This window comes from Tupaia chinensis, unplaced genomic scaffold, assembly GCF_000334495.1.
Source record: "Tupaia chinensis unplaced genomic scaffold, TupChi_1.0 Scaffold144346_1, whole genome shotgun sequence".
Classification (NCBI taxonomy): Eukaryota; Metazoa; Chordata; class Mammalia; order Scandentia; family Tupaiidae; genus Tupaia; species Tupaia belangeri.
The window spans coordinates 4,231,655-4,238,987 of NW_006204205.1; the positions used below are offsets into that span (position 1 = coordinate 4,231,655).

At 44.9% G+C, this 7,333-nt stretch overlaps 1 protein-coding gene across 1 annotated transcript in view; it reads right to left on the reverse strand.

The window, feature by feature from the left end:
• The window catches only part of LOC102485454 (solute carrier family 22 member 4), a 63,996-nt gene extending 56,669 nt beyond the window's left edge, over window positions 1–7,327 (reverse strand). The window contains exon 1 of the mRNA XM_027767656.1: window positions 7,188–7,327. The gene's annotated coding sequence lies outside the window, so the exon portion shown is untranslated. The remainder of the gene's footprint in view (window positions 1–7,187) is intronic.
• Window positions 7,328–7,333: the final 6 nt, after the last annotated feature.

Here is a 7,333-nt window from a genome sequence, read left to right on the forward strand (position 1 = left end):
GTGACCATCCCCCTGGGGGGTGATTTCTCGCTTTCTGTCTCTATGTCTCTCTCTGTCTGTCTGGCGAGCGCACGCGCCCTACAGCGAAAATCTCTCCAAAAAACAAAAACAAACAAACAAACAAACAAAAATATCCACTGAATCTGCTGCCCAAAGGGATAAAAATGGAACAGCAAAGAGATTCCAGATTATCTCCTCCTGCACGCTCCTGAATGCTCAGATTGAACTTCAAAAATTAGGAAGAAACACACCATCCATCAGATTACTTGAAATCACCACAGGGGCCACAGGAAATATGGAAAAACAAGAAAATACTTCTCCTCCAAAGAAAAATAATAACTCCTCTCCATCCTCCGACAGTATGATGAAGTACATGGAAATGTCAGATAAAGAATTTAGAATATTCATAATGATGAAGCTAACAGAGATGGAAGAAAAGAGAGATGATGAACTGTGAAAGAGGCAGGAGAAAGTAGCTGATGAGTTCCAGGCGGTGAGGAAATTCTTGCAAGATCTGAAAGAGGAATTATACACTTTAAAATATAATCAAATGGACTTGTTAGAAACAAAGGCTATAATACAGGAAGTCAAAATCTCCCTTGAAAGTATTAAAAAGCAGACTAGATCATACAGAAAATCGAATCTCAGAGGTAGAAGCAAAAATTACTGACCTAGAAAAATCCACCACAAAGACTGTTAAAATTGCCCCCAAAATGAGAATAATATATAAGAAATACTAGATACCATCAAACATCCAAACATCCGTATAATTGGTATCCCAGAAGGGGAAGAGACTCAAAGGGCATTGATAATTTTATTCCATGAAATCCTGCAAGAAAACTTTCCAAACCTACAGAGGCACTCAAAGATCCAGTCCTGAGAAATACAAAGGATCCCCAATAGAATCAACCCAAGAAGATCTTCTCCAAGACACATTATAGCCAGACTGACCAAAACCACAAACAAAGACAAGATACTAAGATTGGCAAGAGAAAAATGGCAAGTTACCTACAAAGGATATCCCATCAGGCTAACAGCAGACTTCTCATTGGAAACAATGCGAGTGAAGAAAGAATGGAAAAATATATTCAAAGTGCTAAGGGAAAAGCAATTGCAACCAAGAATACTGTACTCGGCAAGATTATCCTTCATGTGGGAAGACAAGATAAGAACATTCTCAGATAAAGAAACCCTGAAATAATTTACCAACACCAGACCAGATCTCTAAGAAGTTCTTAAGAGAGTGCTATTCCAGGAAAATTAAATACAGACACACAGAAATAAAAGTTCAAAATCTAAGAAAATGGCCAACTTAATGAGAAGAACAAGTCTGGAGTTGAATATTATATCCCAGCATTCAATCGGGAAGATTGAACCACAACAGAAGATAGTTTAAGCACATGAGATTGAACTGGTGAAATAGCATTTTATGACTTTTGACTAAAACATTGCTGATTTTCTTCCAGGCTTTGTTTTCCAATTTTAAGGATTTTTGTCCTATCTTGAGCTGTCAATAGGTTCATGTACCTACTATTTGAACAGAATCCTAACCTGTTTCCTGGCTTTAAGTTTTAAGCAAAGCTCCTTAGCATTTCTTTGATTTATTAAAGTTAAAACTGCTTTTCTTAAAATTACCAGCTGAACTTGCTATGGAAAGTAGTTAGGTTATTTAAGAAATTGTGTGACAATAAAATGTGGGGGAAAAGGAATGGAAAACAACTGTAGACATCAGAGATAGAGTGAGAGGAGGGTGCGAAAGGGCAGAGCATCAGAAAAGGGTAAAAAAAATATATATGTACACATATAAATATATATATATGAAACTAGAAATGGAAAATTATTGATTATAACACGCATGATTAAGCCACTATGCAGTATATTCTGGATGGGAAATCATTTTTTGTATGCTGTGATGATGCTTAGGGAATTAATGTAAATTAATTAATTAAAAAATGTTTCAGAAAAAGAAAAGCTCATGGAAATACGTGTAATAGGAAAACTATGTATGAATTCCAAAGTTCTTGAACCAAAATAAATTCATACTTTAATTGTAAAAAAAAAAGGTAATTCAAAATTTTTTTTAAAAAATGAATGAATAAATAAAATTAAATATAGTAATTCTTTTAAAAATCATTACTATAAGAAATAGATTAGTCTATGCAAATTTGAAAAATTATTTACAAGGTTATGGACTTTCAGGATAGGATACAGACTGTGAAGAAAGTATCTAAATAAATTGCAATCTCACTGAAGGGACTATGGAGGAAAGGGTTTGACCTAAGCAATTTTGGTAATCATTGAATCTGTAAGACTAAAGGCAAAAGAAAATGTATATTAGCACTGTAGTCTGGCTTATAAAGTTGTTTTCCACAATGGTATGAATGAATGATTCTTGTATCTGGATTGAACAGTTAAGTAAATGGATGACAGATTAAAACAAAACAAAACAAAAACAAAATAAAACAAACAAACAAAAAAACTCAAGCAGGGTGCTCGTGCATGGGTGCTCAAAATTCTAAGAAGAGAATGGAGAAGGGATCGCAGCATACCCATCCCCCCTAGGGGGTGATTTCTCACTGTCTGGCTCATTGTCTCTCCAGGGAGTGCACACGCTCTATAGCAAAAATGTCTCTAAAAAAAAAAAGGATAAGTTGAATTTTACTAAAAAAAAAAAGGATAAGTTGAATTTTAGTAACCACACAGGACAAATGAATTGAACTTTACAGCTCCTGAGGAAGGAAAGCAGCCCCTGCAAGTGCACACAGACAGAGGCACTCACATGAGTACCAACTCAGACGTCAGAGTCCTGCCTCTTGGCGTTCTGTGGAGAGCGCTGCTGCAGCAGAACGTGCCATCCTTATGCTCCTGGCTGACTCTGTCCTCCTGTGGAAGCAGCTGAGATGGCTTTTTCTGTCCCTGAGGGCTTGCCCACTAGATCCTGGCACAGGAGTGTAAGGCAGAGACATGGTCTGAGCACGGTCCTTTTTTTTTTTGGAGAGGTTTTTGCTATAGGGCGCGTGCGCTCGCCAGACAGACAGAGAGAAACAGAGAGATAGAAAGTGAGAAATCACCTCCCAGGGGGGATGGCCACGCTGCAATCTCTTCTCCTCCGTTCTCCTCTCAGGATCTTGGGCACGCATACACTTGCACTCGGTGTGAGTTTAAGCCACTGGGTCCGGGATGCGAACCACAGTTGACTACGTGGGAGTCCAGCAACATAGTCATTATACTAACTGCTGGTCCCTGAGCATGGTCCTTTGACCTATATTAGGCCGGCTGAGATATGGAGAGCTTGCTCAGGGCCTCTGGGCTTGACGTTGTCAGAGAGCTGGGGCTGTTACTTCCACCAGCACTGGCCAAAGCAGCATGGATTTGGACTCAATGCCCTCTTCTCTGAGCTCTAGAACTGCCACTGCAAGGAGAGGGGCTGAGCCTCCAGCAAGTCTCATCACCTATGCCACTGGCCACAACCTGGGCCCTGGTCAGCCTGAGCCTCCCACAGCACCAGAGTGTCCAGACAGAGGTGAAAGCAAAGACGGTGATGACATTCTGCCTACCACCCTGGCCACCACCTAGGATGTCCATTTGCTGGTGCCGGACTATGCTGGCCGCTCATGATGTGACACGGGGTGTGATCTCACTGAGTCTTCCCAACAACTCAGATAATGTGGGCGCTCTATCCCCCATTTTTAAAATTGTGATAAAATACATAACATAAAATTTATCATCTTTGCCATGGTCAAGTGTACAACCACTTGTCATGCAATCATTCTCAAGAACTCTTTTTAATCTTACAAAACCGAAACTCTAAATCCATTAAATGACAAGGGCCCATTCTTCCCTTAATGTGGGCACTCTATCCCCCATTTTAAAAATTGTGATAAAATACACATAACATAGAATTTATCATCTTTGCCGTGGTCAAGTGTACAACCACTTGTCATGCAATCATTCTCAAGAACTCTTTTTAATCTTACAAAACCGAAACTCTAAATCCATTAAATGACAAGGGCCCATTCTTCCCTTCTCCTAGCTCCTGGCAACCACCAGCTACTTTGTGTTCCTGTGAGTATGACTACCCATGATCCCATGAGTGAATCATACAAGGTTTGTCTATTTGTGGCTGGCTTATGTCACCAAGCCTAATGTCTGCAAATTTTGAGTTGCAGATGTGTCAGAATTTCCTTCCTTTTTACAGCCGAATAATATTCTATTGTATGTATATTCCACAATGTGTTTATCCTTTCATCCGTCGATGTACATTAGGGCTGTTTTCCTCTTGTGGCTATTGTAAATAATACTGCTATGAACATGGGTTTACAAATATCTCTTTGAGGTCTTATTTTCAATCCTTTTTAGATAAAAATTCAGAAGTGGAGGCTGGCTCCCTAGTCCAGTGGTTAAGGGAGCTGAATCCCACATGACTAGCTGCAGATCCAGTTCTGGCCCTGGCAGCTTGAAAAACACACTGGGTGCCTGGGTGCACCCAAAATCCCAACAGGATAGGTAAATGGAGAAGCACACACACGCCCTCTGACAATGTCAAAACAATTAAAAAGTGGATTGACGAATCACGCATATGGTAATCCCATTTTTAATTTTTTGAGGGGCTGCTATACTGTTTTTCACAGCAGCAGCATCAGTCTACGTTCCCATGTGCAATGTACAAGGGTTCCAATTTCTCCACATCCTCAGCAACATTTGTTATTTCGATTTTCTTTTTGTTTTGTGTTTTGACTGCCATCATCATGGGTATAAAGTGGTATCTTAATGCTTTTTCCTAGTGATTAGTGATGTTGCGCATCTTTTCATGTTCTTTTTTTTTTTTTTTAGAGAGGTTTTCGCTATAGGGCGCGTGCGCTTGCCAGACAGACAGAGACAGAGAGAAGAGAAGCGAGAAATCACCCCCCACGGGGGATGGCCATACCGCAATCCCTTCTCCTCCATTCTCCTCTCGGGATCTTGGGCACGCACACACACGCACCCGGCGTTTTAAGCCACCAGGTCCAGGAAGCGAACCACAGTTGACTACGTAGGAGTCCAGAGACATAGCCATTACGCTAACTGCTGGTCACTCTTTTCATGTTCTTGTATTCTGATTTATAGATAAGGAAACTGAAACTTTAAGCAGTGATGTAACCTGCTTAGAGCCAGCCAGGTAGTTGGCAGTGAGGTCGAAACTGGCCCTTGTTAGTTTGACTCCAGAACTCTGAGTTACCGCCTGCCAGAGAGAGCTACCCTATCCTACTCACCCTGGTCCTGCTTCCCTCCCTCCAACCACTGGTGCCTGTTTGCCTTTTATTTTCTCCTATCTCCCAGAAAGGAAGCAAGGAGAGGAAAAGTTGCTGAGAAAAGCAAATCTTGGTGTGTGGGTGTGCACGCATGTGTGTAAGGTGCAACCATAGAGGTGCCCGCGGGCCCCTGTGAACAGCACGACTGGGTAGCTACGGACTCTGAGGCCAGTAGCTACACCCCTCACATCCCGAGAACAACACCAGCCAGGAAGGGAAAGTAGACAGGCCAGCCAGTTGTCAGGGAAGCTGTGGCCAGTGGGTCCAGCCTCCATCTTAGGTCCTGACGACACCCCAGGAACTGAGGTGGGATGAGCTAGCCCCCATCTTAGATATTCCCAGGCCAGGCTGTGGGCAGGGATTGGGCAAGCACTAGGAGCCCTTGCTAGGGGATCAAAATGAGAGCAGCTTGACCACCTCAGGGCCCCAGGCAGGCATGGCGCTTTTAAATGCTGGAGGTGGTCCGTGGGCTGAGCTCCCTTTCCCCAGGTCCTGCAGGTCCTGCAGCCACTACTCCATTCTGTCAGAGGTGATTTCCATAGCTCCCTAACTGTTCTGGCAGCTGGAGTAAACTAAAAGCACAGCTCTGGCCTTGGTTGGAACCCTATTTCCTTGCTGTTCTCAGAATAAAGTTGACTCCTCAATCTACCCATAAGACCAATAGGAACTGGCTCCTGTCGGCATTTCTAGCCTCACCTGTCATTCCCTGACCTGCAGCCACCCAGATGGATGGAAAATCTATTCCAGGAGTTGCTGTATCCTTTGCCTGGTTCTATTCATCAGACTGACTGCAGATTTTATCACCCTTCTGGCAGCATCCAGAACCCTGCTGCTCACCAGAACTGATGTTAGCTCTCTCTGTAACACAGTCAGAACCTCCACAGGCATCTGATCTCTGAGGCAGGCCACATGTGCCAGATGCCTACACCCTAGTGCCAGCCAAGGTCGGACACACTGTGCTGAGAGAGAGGGATAAAGGAGTACGGGAAGCCACTTTTGGGTTTTAATTGGGAGGATGGTAGAGCAGAGGAGAGGCTGGAAGGAGGAAGATCCTGCCTGCCTAGCCAATAGCAGGAAACTGGTGCATACCCCCCTCTCGGGAGGGTATGCCCTGACCCAGCATCTCCTGGTCCTTGCCAGGTGTGACACAGGACGCACAGGGAGAAGTGTGTGCATCCTGGTTCCTGAAGCACAGGACGCACAGGGAGAAGTGTGTGCATCCTGGTTCCTGAAGCTCCGAACACCTGCCACAAAACCACTCAGGATGTTGAGGCGCTAGTGCCCCATGCTCCGCAAGGACTGTCCCTCCATGAGTGCCCTGGGGCCAGAGCTCTGTCTGTTCTGTTTCCTTGCACCCAACCAATATTAGGAGGTCATTTGTTTCCTTTGGAGAAATTATTCTCACCATGAGATATATAGCTGAGCAGCAGAACCCCTGATACCCAGAAGTCTGTGTCCAGAGGACAGGTCAGACCTGGCCAGCAACACTGGCCCTCCTCTGTGTTTGCACCTGGGCTCACCAGAGTCCCCCACACTGCTCCTCCCATCCCTGGCAGGAAGATGACTCAGGCTGTACGTTTGGGTTGCTGGGGCTGGAGGCCTCCTCAGGGCAGCAGCTAGGCTCTTGGGAAACAACTTCATCCGTTGTGAAAGGAAAAGGCAGTTAGTGAGAATGCTCGCTTCTCCATCACCTCCATACCGGACAGAAACCATCCTAGAACTGTCTCAGGTGAGTCCTGTTCTGGACTGCACACCTGCTGCAGCCGCATAAGCTAGTCTCAGCCTGGCAGAGTTGAAGGGGATGGGGGCGCTGACCTAGGCCCTCAGGGGCTGACGCAGATGGAGAATCACTAGCTCCCTTGTCCCAGCCTTGGCCTGGGCGGAGCTGGCACCCACCTCGGTCACGACCGTGCTCAGGTAGACGTCCTGGCTGAACTCCCAGCCGTCCAGGCAGTCCTCCTGCTCCAGCTTCTCCAGGTCCACGTCGCCCGGCTCCAGCCCGAGCGCCGAGAAGTTGGCGATGGTGGCCAGCCGGCAGCGGC